Source organism: Chelonoidis abingdonii, chromosome 2, assembly GCF_003597395.2.
Source record: "Chelonoidis abingdonii isolate Lonesome George chromosome 2, CheloAbing_2.0, whole genome shotgun sequence".
Lineage (NCBI taxonomy): Eukaryota > Metazoa > Chordata > Testudines > Testudinidae > Chelonoidis > Chelonoidis abingdonii.
In genome coordinates this window covers 146,442,672-146,457,059 of record NC_133770.1, presented here as the reverse complement: position 1 = coordinate 146,457,059, position 14,388 = coordinate 146,442,672, and the positions used below count along the sequence as shown (strand labels likewise).

At 36.5% G+C, this 14,388-nt stretch overlaps 1 protein-coding gene across 1 annotated transcript in view; it reads left to right on the top strand.

Annotated features, from left to right (window-relative positions):
* The first annotated feature begins 977 nt into the window (after positions 1-977).
* The window catches only part of CDH12 (cadherin 12), a 347,726-nt gene continuing 334,315 nt past the window's right edge, over positions 978-14,388 (top strand). Inside the window, exon 1 of the mRNA XM_032798095.2 lies at positions 978-1,192. The gene's annotated coding sequence lies outside the window, so the exon portion shown is untranslated. The remainder of the gene's footprint in view (positions 1,193-14,388) is intronic.

Below are 14,388 nucleotides of genomic sequence, written 5' to 3'. Positions count from 1 at the left end.
TGTTTGTTTCTAATACACTTTAAAAACTTTTTTTTATGTGTGTGTGTCCTTTACTCTGCTAGCCATAGATTTCTCCTCATGTCCCTTTGTTTCCCTTATAAATTTTCTATCACTTCTGATTTATATTCATTACTATCATCCTCCTCTTTGTTCCATTTGTTATATATAGATACATATTTTGTATAGCTGCCCTCACCTCTGCTCTAAAACAGGTTGTTTTTAACCAATACCAACTAAAGTCCATTGGACTTTTTCCTGATTTACAGTGGTGTGGGTGGCAAATCAAGCCCTGTAAAGTTTAGTTGCTTTATATTATGTTTCCTTCTTAAATTATTCTGCATTGCTACTTTGAAGGGGCCCTTCTGTAATGAAATGATAATTCAGCATTCTTAATCTGTTTTATTTAAGCTGTCAAATATGTCTAGTCTGCTTTTTTTAACATAGACAAATCTGGGGGCTAACACAAGCCCATCAAACTCATTTCATTTATTCTAGGCTGGAACTGAGCTCTGTTTTCCAGGGTCATAGGCAAGTGTATGAATCTATTTTATCTCCCAGATTACAGAACATAACATACAGTTAGTCTCATATTACAAAACAGCTACATCAGTCTCTAATTACTCAGATCTACCTTATGTTGAATGATGATGCAGCTTGTGAAACAGCATGCAAAAGCACATTTGTTTAAGTCCTTAGGTAGTTAACATTGTGCATAACCTCCTCATCAATTACAGCCTCAGCTCCAGCATATCCATTAGTCTGAAAGAGAAAAGCTTCCCAAGTGGCCCTGGTGCCTTTCCAAATTCCCTTGCAACTCACCAATCCTCTCAATGCTTTCTCTGCGTGTGGGGAGTGTTCCGTGCTAATCAGGTCAATGATCATCCCACAGCTCCCGGGACATGACAGGATCCTATCACAGCGGTTACAGGATCTTCCAGACCTGGCACGTTTGCTGAGAATCTCATGTTAAGAAACATTGCTTTGGTACTCTTTCTCTCACTCACTGGGAACCTCTGAGGATTTCAGCTTCTCTCTCTCTCTCTTTTAGACAGTGAGGAGTTCAACACAAACGGAAAAAGGCAGTACAGTATGCAGCTACCTGGAGGGTGTTGACTGAAAACTTAGATTGCCCCCAAATCACTGCTGATTTGACTGATGCCTCAGCTCTATCAGAGAAAGGATTTCAATTAAGGTAAGTGCTGCTTTATCTGGGGGGACTGCATCATGCTGAATTTCTGTATTGAAAGTTCTAACTGAGTAAACTGACATTCTGCACTGCAGCAAGACAGTCCGTTTGTTATGTCAGTAAAAGCCTTAGTTCAGAGATAAGTGTCCCATAAGGGAACTATTGTTTTAAGAGAATAAGATTGTTAGACTGATTCATTTGAACTGTTGGAAATATTTCTGATCAGATGGTCTTCTGAATCTTGCAAAAAATAATTAGAAATAAGAAGGGGTGGGAAAGAAGGGGGAAAACACACTATCTTTCTTCTTTGCCCTTAATATGTTTAAAGGAGTGTGCAAGGCAAAGATAACTTAATTTTGATTAAAGAGGTTTTGTTCATGCTCAGGTGGGAACTCATAGTCTAAAGGCTTCAAAGTTCCACAGTATTTAAATGAGAAAGGGGTATTTCAAATGTGAGTTGAGAATATGTGTGCAGCTTCCCAGTTTAGCAATGCCATTGAGGAGTCTGAGATATTATACTAAGCATCTGACGCATTTTTGAACAGTTTCCAGTGCAGGACTAGCAGCTAGGCTGGGAAGGATGGCTGTTTCTTATGTGAGTGGTCAGAGAATTAAATCTATAGCTTTCAGCGAAAAAGTAGTCTGACATGAATCATTGTTTTGATTAAAAAGATGGGGACTGATCCTTCATAGGATGATGGAAGCAGCATGGCATGTTGAAAGAAAGAAAGAAACTGATGATTAAGATGTTTATTTGTAAAAGAACAGAGAACAGGTAAAAGAGGATGTCTCACAAGATTAAATATATTCTTAAGAAAAAGGCAAGGATGTTTACAGTGACTGCTGTTAGCCTGCCAGCCTAATGTGTCTAAACTGAGTTGAATTTGATGGTCTCAGCTCAGTCCATACTTAATGTCCATATAGTCAGGAGCTAGATGTGAGGAGCTGGTTAAACTGTCCAAACTTTGTAACCCAGCGAGAGACTCAAAGTAAGATCTGTTGTATTAAGCATGTTACTTGGGAGGGCAATAAAAGGAAGAAAAAAGGGAATATAAAATGTTTTATTTAAAATTCTGTCATAATAAAGAGAAAAATCCCTGTCAGATCAATGGAAAGTTAATTGATTTCATATCTTACTTTCATATGAATATACCCTAGATAGTTTTTAAAAGTGTGATTACATTTCCTTATTTGTCAACCAATAGTGTTGTAAATATCATTAAAATCATTTTAGCAGGCATCAAATATCCATATATAATTTATCAGCTACCATTATTTTCAACAGTATTAATAGCATTTTGTCATACATTAAATATGTAGATGCACTTTTGGAGAGATTTTCTTAACCTCCCCACTCCCTGAAACAAAAGTTGTTCAGGAAAATTTCAGTTATCTACAAGTTTACTGCTTATCCCATCAGCTTTTTATGGCTGGAGCTGGTGAAAAGTTTCCTTTCTTCCATCCTGCTTTCATAAATACAAGCATATGTGAAACTGAACTATGGTTTTGGGGAATATACTGAAAGCCCTGAAAATCTTAATTGACTGTCAATATGGTCTCATTCTTGAAAATACTAATTTCCATAGGCAGTGTATCTGAGACTGGTGTCACCGTGTAACTGTTGTATTCTTGAGAATGGAGTTGCCTTTGGAGGTAAGTACTGGCATTGACAACTAGTTTGGTTTGCCATATCGGCCCATTTCTCAGCCCTTGTAGTAGTGAAGAGATATTTACTCAGGCATGTGCTGCTTCTCCCCAGAGAGGATATTTTGTCTTGACCAGGGCTGGGAGGGGATTTATTAGGATAAATCAAGCTCCTACTCTAGCTATCTGCACTGAACTGTGTTTTATGAATAATCAATGGCTCCTCAACATAATTAGTATTAATATACATGAGTCAAAACATCCATCCAAAATTTAATCAAAAGAAAACACCCTATAACTTTACAAGGAAAAGTTCCCTAGCTTTGAGATTAAGCATTCCTTACACAGCTGCTGATTTGTGTGCTCACATGCAAACAGCAACAACTTCCTGTCTGGTTTTTTGCAAGGGCTAACTATAAACACTGTTTGACATGATGGGTTTTGTTGCATTTCCATCAAAGACATTGAAGTAGATAAAAAGAAAAGCATTGCATTTAGTTTCATCATGTCTGTGGCTCTCTAAACCCATATGCCCTTGTATTTCAGTTATTAGAGTATTTACAAATCAAATCCAGATGAACCTTCTCTTTTTAAGTGAAGAGCCCTTTTTAATTTGCTGGGATCATATATAAGGATGTTTCTCCAAACACCTGCAGATTCCACCCATACAATCTTCTTCACATTATGAAAAAATAAAAGACAATACTAATTATTTTGAGCAGCCCTCTATGTGAGGATTTCAAAGCACTTTATAAGCATTACCCTTTCAATGTCATATCAGGGATGAAGGAGAGTATAATTATTCCCATTAAACACAGTCCATAGGGAAACTGAGACACACATCGGTTGTGATATACTCATGTAAGAAGCCAGTGGTGGAGCTGGGAATAGAGCCCAGGTCTTCTGCCTTTGAGGCCTTTGTTTTGACCATAAGGCCATAGCAAGTAACATTAAGAGTTATATATAGGTTTCAGCTCTATTTCAGATCTTTCTAGGTCTTTGAATGAGGCCAGTGTTCAAATCTTTGTCTCAAGCTGACTTTCATACTCCTGACAGAAGATAGAGCTTGCTAGCTCATCTCAGTTGAAATTAGTATCTGATACTAACACTTTCATATCTGGGGCTTCTTTAAAGGAAGCTTGACAACCAATGAGGTTAAAATAACACAGGTAAAAGCAATGAGCTCTATCTACAGGCAGACAGAAATATACCCATTGTAGAGCAACAAGGCACACTTCTGATCCAAGTGTGATGATAGTGTGGGGGGGGGGAGGGGAAAGGAAATTCTTGTTAATGGCTAAAGTTAACAATTCCATGCTAGGGAATGAAAAAGGTAACTATATAATTTTAGATGGGCATGAGAAAAGACAAATAAGACTATGCTGGAAATGCTATGTGGCACTGAGTTCCAGTAGCTTCCCTTCTCTGAGCCCACAGACCATAAAGGCTCAGGACTAATGAGAGAGAGGCTCTAAGGGCAGCTTTGAAGCTCCAGCCCCCTAGAACTCCTTACAGGAGCAGCAACACCATCTCCAGCAGGACTTCACATGTCCAGCAGCCTTCCGCTGTCACTGAAACCTTTGAAACTGAAATCATGTAACTTTCATGTTTTTGTTTCCTGGATATTCATTCTTGTCTCTCTGTAGCTACCAAATTCCCTCCGATATAGCACCTCATTCCCCATCCTGACCATGCTCCTTCTCATCCTTCCGCTCACAGCATCCCCTCTTTCCCCCCTTTCTTTCCCTTCCCTCCATCTCCCATATCTTTCTACTCTATCTGTCCCCCATTTCCTCCTATCCATCCTTTCCCCCACTCCTTTGCTTCTTTAAATACACCTCTTCCTTACCATTCTACTTGCCCCACCACTACTCTGTTAGTGTCCTCTCCTTGAAAAATGAACTCTACAAAAAAAAAATAAAACAAAACCCAGTATTGGAACTAACAGGACACCTGTTCTCCAACACTCTGATCATGTTGCTTGTGGGCCTGATTGTGAAAGCTGCTGGTTTCTACCTCAGATATACTGGATATTCTCAGTTCACATTAACTTCACTCAGAGTGAAGATTGCCTAACACCTTTCAGGAAGTGCCCAGAACCTCACAAGACTGAGTCCTTCAAATCTAAAGTTGATGTACTCAGTGGAAGATCCTCTAAAGAAGATTGTTAGGAACAATGAATTAAAAGGAACTCTGCACTAGGTTTCTGTTTCCAATGTTAGACTGGATTTATGACTGATCACAAACTCATTAAATCACTGATAATGTTACCACTCTGCCCAACACACCAAACATATTGACAATACAATAGTAAGTGACTCTTGATAAACAGTATTTTATTTATTTACTCATGATAATAGCTCTGGAGCCCAAAATCCTCTCTTTCCCTCCCCCACCTCCCTTCAGGTAGAGATTCATAAGACATCTGTTTTGACCTGGCCCGTCCAATATATTTTGACCCTGATCCCTAAGACCCAGCAGTTGGACTGACAGGTCATTGAGAATCTGTGATTATTCATTTCTTAGCCATTCTTTCAAGACTGCCAGCAAGAGCCAGTCTTAATTGTAGTATTGGTGAGGTGGAATGCTTCCCACCAAAAACTGGCCTGAAATGTTGACTCATTTCACAAAGGCCACTGTACAGACATTGGACCATAGCCTTTTTTATTTTTTTTTTTAAATCACTACCTGTCTTTGCTCAGTTTGAAACAGTGCTCGTGTTCTGTATCCCTCTCTCAGCATCTTGAGATATCCAGCCTTCTCAGATTAATATATTTTAAAGTGTGCAAAGCTTTTGGGCATTCTTAAAATGGTAGTTTGAGTAACTCTTGTTAAGCACCTATATGGAGACTGCAGGGTGCATTTGCTAAGAATAATCTACTTGGTATTTCTATCTTTGTATATATTGAGTCTGTTTTGTGCATGTTACAGTCTTTCATATTACAGTCTTTCATATATCTATTTTTTATTTAGTTCGATATCTGTGTTCCAGAATGTGATCTAAAATACGTCTTGGTCGCAAGTTTCATTCACTTTTCCCATTTTTTGAAAATAAAGCAAACAAAAAAGAATATTGGTGAATGGAATGCATGTATCAAGTAGTACAATTTAATGGTGGTGTTCTAAGAATATTTGTAGCAACTGGAGTGAAGGGAGAATAAGATTAATACATTTGATTGGGTTTCCATTGGTCTGAATAGCCAGAGTATAATTCTTTAATTTAGTATGCATGTTAAGGATTTTTATGACCAAAGCATTTCACAGATTATATTTTCAACAAGCTTTCATTTAAAGCAGCATTTTAGTCATTTAACTGAGGTGCTCATTATCTAGCAAAAGCTAAAAGCCTTTTCATAGCCCATTCATAAGAATATGTGAATGTTTTCTTTGTTAATGGTTATTGCGCTTATAACTAAAATGCTAATACAAATATTAAGTTCTTTTACTAGTTGGTTACAGTAAATCTAATTTTAAATTTTTAACTACTGGTAACTTGGTAAGTATAACTCATTGCACTCTCTTTCAAAAATAGCATTTCTTACTCCATTTTCTGATAAACGTGTGTGCCCGAGAACAGATAATGGACCTATTCAGTGTGAAGTTACCTCAGTGCAAGCCTATTGACTTTGCTGGAGTTACTTCTGAATTACTCTTATGATCAGAACCAGACCCTCTCCCTTTAACTGGACATTCATCATTGTACTGACTAAGGATATGCATGTCTCAAAAAGTTCAGCTTTGCTTCTGATTCCCACCCTGAAGTTGAATGCTTAGGCAAACCTCCTAGGCCTACAAAATTGGGCAGGACTTTACATGAGAACAGTTTTTCTTTCAGTATTTTGGCCTTTCTGCCTTTGAAACTGGGTGCCACCTTGAAGACTGGCTACGTAGAAAAAGTGCAGGAGTGGAGCAGTTTGGGTAAGGGGAAGGAGATGTAGTTAACTAAACTTAACCACAATATGATATGGTTAATGTCAAAAAAGATTTGCTTTTCTCTTATAGCAACTCATCTATGTCTGCAAATCAAAGATTTGCTGAGGCTAGTATATAACTAAATTCATGTGCTTTTTCTGTGTTCAGTCCTTACCATTCATCCCAAGTAAACTTTTTTCCATCTTGGTATTTAGCACTCATTGCACATCTGTGCAGATTTGGCATTAAGAATCTTGCACTTTGTTTTGAGGGACAACTATTTTCTTATGTAACATGACTTTTCTTTTAGAAAGTTGTAGTGCCCTTTATCTAGTTTACAGAACGGGTGAGCTTTCAAGACCATCACCAGTGCCACTTTGAATTAGCCATCACATGCTGCACTGATGTAGCAATTACTTGTTATTCTCTCTAACTCTGAGAGCCCAAGTGTGTCAAGTCAATGACACATCTAAGCTGCACCAGCCCATAAAGTGAGGAACCTTAGGTTGGGTTCAAATGAGGTGTCCTGTGTGACAGAATAAAGCATAGCCATCAGTCCTACCATCTGAACGTATTAATAGGTCAAGTTAAAAAAAGACTGAGAGTACTCCAAAGAAATATATTTTCCTGTTTAAAAACAAACAAAAACAAACAAACAAAAACACAAAAAAACATAGAATCCCACATTTTTTTCTAAGCTTGTTATTTAAAGTATTCAGTTGAACCCTGTCTGGAATTCCCTCTAGTGCTATCTTCTAACAAACAGTAGACATTTTTTGCAAATGCTTTTTAAAGGTCACCTATTTTAATTAACTCACTTTTCTCTGTAATAACTGTGTGACATTTTTTTGCCCTATTTGTGATCAATGGGAATGCATATTTTAAATCAGAAATTCATGCACTTTCTTATCTTTCAGAAATTCTCTGTTGGACTAAAAGAGGGCTTGATCCTCGGGGGGTGCTGAATGCCCAGAACTGCCATTGATTGTACAGAGCTTTGCAGGTGTTCAGATCTCTTCAGGATTATATTCCCAGGTGTATTAGCTGGGATTACAGTTTACCAGATGCAACTAGATGATTAAATTCAGTGTGCTTGGGTTTTTCTTTAATACAGAAACCAGTCATTGTGTGCGTGGGGGGGGGGGGGGCTGTGTCAAAATTGAGTTCATCATGCCCAAATAGTTAGTAGTATACTGTAATTTAAACTAAAATCCAAGATGTAACAAATTCATTTTAATGGAAGTCTTCATCTGATAAGTAACAGACAGAACTGGTCCTCTGTAGCTTACTTCAGTTGCCAGTTTCAGTGCAGAGTCACACATGGCATAGAAGGCATAACACAAAGTTTATCTATTCTATCTATCTAGGTCCTTATATTGTCCCCATCATCGCAGTAACTGAGTATCTCAGCCTCTCCCCTCTTTACCAGGAACCTATTTTGAATCTTTGACATTTTATTGGGACAGATGCTGTATTAGAGAAAGGATAAATTAATTGCAAATCGAAAGAGTCTCTCCCCATGTTTATATAAATAATTGGTGCAATAACATAAAAACAATACATTTTGCATACTGCCTAAAAATACAAAATATTGTATACATATAGGCTGCATCTGTATGTGGTATGGCCTTTTGATCATTCTTCTTTTCCTAACATGCATTTTGAGAAATAATTATACCATTATCTCTGATATATCTGTAATTAAGTTGTCTTTTTTATGACTTGTTCTTATCATTTTCTCTTATGGCATGTTCTAAAAATCAATAAAAAAGTAAACTAATGTTTTTTAAAGTATTTCTATCACAGATATTTAACAATAATATTCCCAAATGGTAATTGCAATTGTTGGAGAAAAATAAACTTGGGTCAGATGGCTCTAGGTCTCTCTCTGTATATTTAAAAAGATCAATTTGCAAGGCAAAAATGTGCTGTTTTAAATTGGTTTTTCAGGAGAAAGAAGTGATTTTTAATGCAGATACACCAAAGACAATGTATTTTAGTAGTTTCACTACCCCTGGAGGCAAACATTTGAAAAGGGAGAGAGAGCCATAACAGTAAGATAAATGTTGTGACTAGGATCTAAGAAGAAACATAATACAAAGATAATAGAGAAATATCTCTTGTCAGAAGGATGGTGGGGAGTAAGCATGTTTATTGTTCTAGGAGTCTTCAGAAGTCTAATTAGACATCTTGCTTTTTCTTTATTAAATTATTTCCTCTTCCTTTATATATATATATTTTTTACAAAACAAGTACAGAGCTATACAATTATTCTTATCTTGACAAGGATTAGGATTACAGATGCAAAGATAAGCAGTTGTAAGATATATTAATAAATAACTAGAGAGACGTTTTAGAAGATAAGAAATTATAATAAAAACCGAAGTGTACCAAAACATAAATGTACAGAAAAGGAAATGAATGCAAAACAACCATTTGATGCATCAGCATATTATGCTTTGAAGTTATATAGCTATAAAAAAGTTGGGTTTTACTAGTTTAAATTCTAAAACTTTCCAAAGTGTCCAAGGAGTTAAAAGTTCTTTGATAATCAGTGTGAGATTTATTGATGCCTCTTTGTTACAATATATACTCTTCTGTGCAGGTATAAAGGGAACCATACTGCAGTAGGATTGTTGTCCAACACTCTCATCTAGGCAAAGAGGGATCTGTCCATTTCATGAAAATAGATTTTGTGTCCACCAACAAAAAGTTGGAAAGAAGTTACCAAGTATTTTTCATTGTCCAATGCAGTGTTCCTAAAGAGATCCTTAAGCCAGCAGATGAAACTCGGGGAAATCTTGGTCAGAAGATGGCAGTTAGAAGGCTAGCGTTTGTACCATAGAGGCAAAAAAAAAAAAAAAAAGATTTGAGAGCATCAAACCTGAGTTAAGATGCAATGAAACCCCCACTAAAGTCAATAGAAAGAGTCCTGTTGTCTTCAGTAGTAGCTGTATCAAGCCCTTTATGCAAGGCATTATAAGAGGGTGATGAATAAACTATAAAAACCCAGTTCTATAGATAAATTTGATAGATATCCACAGAGACTCAAAGCTCCTGAGATTCACATATTTTTATCTAAACATATCCATAGCAACTGAGCTACTTTCTTATTAACCTTTAAAACGATATTTTATAACTGCAGCGGATAGCTTTTGATTGCTAGCATATGCTTCTGCCTGGGGTGGGATGGTGGGTCACAGTCCAGGATGCTATGATATGGTCATGCTTCCTCCCTGGTACGCACACCAGCTATCCTGCTTGTCCCCAACACTACTGTAGGCAGAAACCCACCTTGTATGCTGAGTGGATTGTACTGAGAGATGAGATTGCTGCTTACAGGGCAGTACTACTGTGACTCATTTGAGCTATCCTCAATCTGGTCATTGTCCCAGGGTCAATGTTTACAAAAGTTTACTGGTGCTGAAATAATTTCAGTCATCTGTCGAAGTATTCCTCTGCCTTGGGAAGTCACAGTGTCTTAGATCTTAAAGTGTATGTCCCCTCCTTGCTTATTGGGCTATTGTAGTCCAATAGGTTTATTGTCATTAAAGTTAATTATTCAGAACTTCAATTGTTTCATAAAACATGATTGAAAAGTGCATATGTATCCCTTGGCTGTGGCTGGTTCCTTCTCCTGGCAAAGTCTGAGTGGCTTGTAGCCCTGAGGATTAATCTGTTGGTCTGTATAAAATGTTTTTTTGATAAATGTAAGTATTTAATATAATAGGCTTATAGGTTTATAATGCAATAGCTGTAATGCAAGAAACCTACAGGTCAAACATCCTGTATGATGCTAAGGCATCACTCAGAGAAGTGATAATAAGACAAAATACCTACGCAGATATCTGGAGACCTTTAACTGAACCAATAACAGTAAAGAGTGGAAAAAGGGGATTTTTGCCCACAAATCCAACAAGTACACCACAAATGCATTCATACCTGTCATTCATACGCACATAAATGTTAACCTATGTGGCAGGTGTACCCTAACATTTCCTTGGGGGAAAGATGAAATTTGGGCATAGGAGGAAGGATTTCCAACCAATGCTCTATAAAAAGGTGAGACAGCTCACCATCAGGGAGGCGATACACCCATTTATCTGCTCCTGTCTACTCTTCATCGCCTCCACCCTCATCTACGTATCGATGCTATCCATCTACGATGGCTATTAACAGGCTGTAGTATTATTTCTTTTCAAAACAGTAAGTAAAAAGAGATTTAATCTCCCGCATATTTCATTTTAGTTTTAGCATTTAGTATATATAGAGTTAAAATCAGAATGCAAACCATCTTGAAATAACTTCCTTTGCCAAAAGTGTGAAACCGCCCAAGAGGCGCTGCTACACCAAAGTGAGTATTCAAGTTTGCATAAATCATAAATCTAATCTTAAACTGTGATATTTTGTAACTTTGTAATCTTGAACTTTTTTAACATTTGTTTATTGCTTCATTGATTTTAATAAAAGGTCTTTATGACTATATCTGTCTTAGTGTAAGCTCCTGTCATATACCCCAAAGTTCCTTTTATAAACTCTGTGAAGCCTGATTCAGGATGAACTTTATCTTTTAATCAAGTATATTGGTGAGCCAAACCCATACTAATTAATATCCAATAATAATTATTATTATGAATTAAAAATTAATAAAATAAATTAAAATTAAGTGGATAAATTACAGCAACCCTACTGACCCACCCTAAATCAGGCTACAGGCAGTTTGACTCCCATGCTGCTTATATCATGACCTCACAAGCAATTCCCGTTTCCGCATCCAAGAAGTGCTGCAACAGCCCCACCTGGAGTTCAGTGGATGTCATTATTTCCATTCCCATGCAATATTTTCTCTACTTCGTTGACCAAATGTAGCACATTGGTACAACCATTGATGGAGAGAAGGAGAACTTGTTCCCTTCCCCAGCTTTTTTACCATTATACTTATATTCTTCTTAAGGTGACTGTGCTGGAATGATGCATTCTCACTCCTCGGGACAGCCATCCCAACTTTTTTAATGTGGTTGTGTGAGGACCACTAACTTGTCCAAGACCAGGTATTGAAGGTGGGGTGGCCATAAAAAAAAGCATAAGCCTCTATAGCTTGAACTAAATGACTAGGTCCGATAGTTATTTAAACAGCCTCTTAGACTTTGCAGCAGGAATGAATTGCAGCCTCTTGGAGCACAAATTAACCTACCTTTAATTTTGTTTGTGAAATTACTCAGGTTTTAAATAATTGATATTGAAAAATAATAAAAAATGTTAGGGCGAAATAATAGATGAACTCCCACTCATTATATAAAGTAGGATAATTCTAATTACTATGTTTTTCTCCTCACACTTCAATTCCAGTATTACTTTCACAGCCAAAATTTTTACCAACTCCTAGAGCTAGATATTAATGCTTTATGCTACTTGAAAGCTATCTGAGAGTATTCAGCATTAGTTCCAGCTCTAACAGCTCTCAAGGTACAAGGTGTTTAAAATCAAGTTGGAAAGAAAGTGGGAGAAAAAGGTCCAGAAGGTAATAACAATGTGATTTTGAAATCTGATATGTTACAAACTACCAAGACTAGGAACAATTATCATTAATTGAGTGAGATTCCTGGTTGTCCAATGGCATATAGTTTACTAACCCTTTTGGTTGGGTCAGCAGCTGGGACTGAAGCTGGATGATTTTTTTTCAGACAACTCTGTTAATTATACAGGTCTGCCTGGGACTTGTCACTCCAAAGAATAGGCCCCCAATCACACAAGCTAAAGGAACTTTAAATGGGGAGCAGTAACAGTCACCAGTGTATCAACTGTTACAATAGCATCAGTTTATAATCCCTAGTGATTCATGAGATACCGTGCCTTGAAGTATTACTTATTTAATAGAACAGGCAAAAAAATCACAAGTCATTTCCCACATATACAATGACGTTTTAAGCATCCTGAGCCAGTCCAGGCCTGACACTAGTAAGGTTTTCTTTAGCCAAAGAAGCATTTTTTCCCTCTTAAAATTGTTGTTCCATTTATGTAGCAAAAGTTGTCCATACTTCCCTATTTATTTGACATCATTTTTGGAGTTCTTGGAATCTCTACAATGATATTAGTAGAGATAACTTGAAGTTGCAAAAATATGTCAGTATTTCCATAAAGTTTAAGCCTATTGAGATCTGGGATTTTATCTTGGGTCTATCTCTATATATCAAATATTATATACTTAGGCTTGGCAGAAAGTAAATTATATTTTTTAAATTTTTACAGATAATGTCAATATTTATTTTTAAGCATTCTATATGTGTACTGATTTTAAATGTTCACAGTTGCAGGAAATTATGGGTATGTGCAGATACTAAGAGGATGAGACAATATTTATTTAACAGTAGATGTTGAGATTCAAAAACTTATAGCTTTGTAATTGTTAAAATACAAATTGCCAACATCAGATGTCAAAATTCACAAAATAAATATGCTTAAATCAAATGCTAATAAGTTCTCAAGTAGCATTTTTCCGACTTTGCCTACCTCTAAATGTGTTTTTATCGATGGCAGGTATTGATAAACAAACAAGTATTTGTGTGTTTGTGTATGATAAAATCTATGTTGATCAGCATCAAATCCTTCCAAGTCTTAGTATACTCCATAGTGGGAGAGATGAAAGGGGAAGATGCATAAACAGAACAGAAAAACTAAAAGTTTGGATGGTTTTCATGGAAAATATTTAAAATTATGAATAGTTTCTGTTTCTTAGAAATTCCTGCATTTCCTTTTAACCTGGCCTCCCAAATTTGTATTGCCCTGCAGTCTTTGACAAAATATTCTATAGTATTCCATGTTAATAGGTTATGTATCTAAGCAGACAATATATTTTTGAACTACTGGAATGGCCTATCTTACATCCATCATTGTTAAAAGGGGCTCTTTACCTTGATATTTTCAGGGGTTAGGAGGCAAAGGGGGGAACTTGAAGACATTCTCAACTGCAGATGATATATTTTAATTTTCCAACTTAAATTAAAGTTGAGGTTAAACCATAAGAAATAAACAGTTCTGGCCATCATACAACACATCTATAAATATTTATGATACATGTCCAGGTGTTTTAAAGGAGTGTAATAAAATATATTGTGCTACAATAATAGAAGTTGTAAAAAAAGGGTGACTCTAATGGTACCAGATTTTCACCCAAGGTTTCTTTAGGTCTATATTGCTGAAGGGATCGTCACATATAGTCCAGTCTGGTAGGTTTCTTAATGCTTCTTGAGTGATGCTGAATGCCAAGATCTGAATTAGTTCCAGGAAAAAATCAAGTAACCCTGTTAGGGCCTGATACTGTATTCCTTATTCAAACAAAACTTCCATTAAATTCAATTTGATTTTCAATCCAATACTATGGATGAAGTGTCTGCCCTTGTCCACACTTTAAGAGCTACTTAAATAACAAAGACCAGACTTCCTATATGGTGACATGCAACCAAAGTTCTGGAGTCCCAAAGTCAGCCATCAGAAAGAGCACATATCACACAACCTTATTCTGATGCCCTGTGCTTTATAAAACCAGTGTGTAGATTGTGTGAAGTGTGCATCTCTTATATAAATGTACCATAATTTTTTTAATTATCAAGAAGAAAGTTTTAAAGTAAAATGCTGCACTTGCCAGA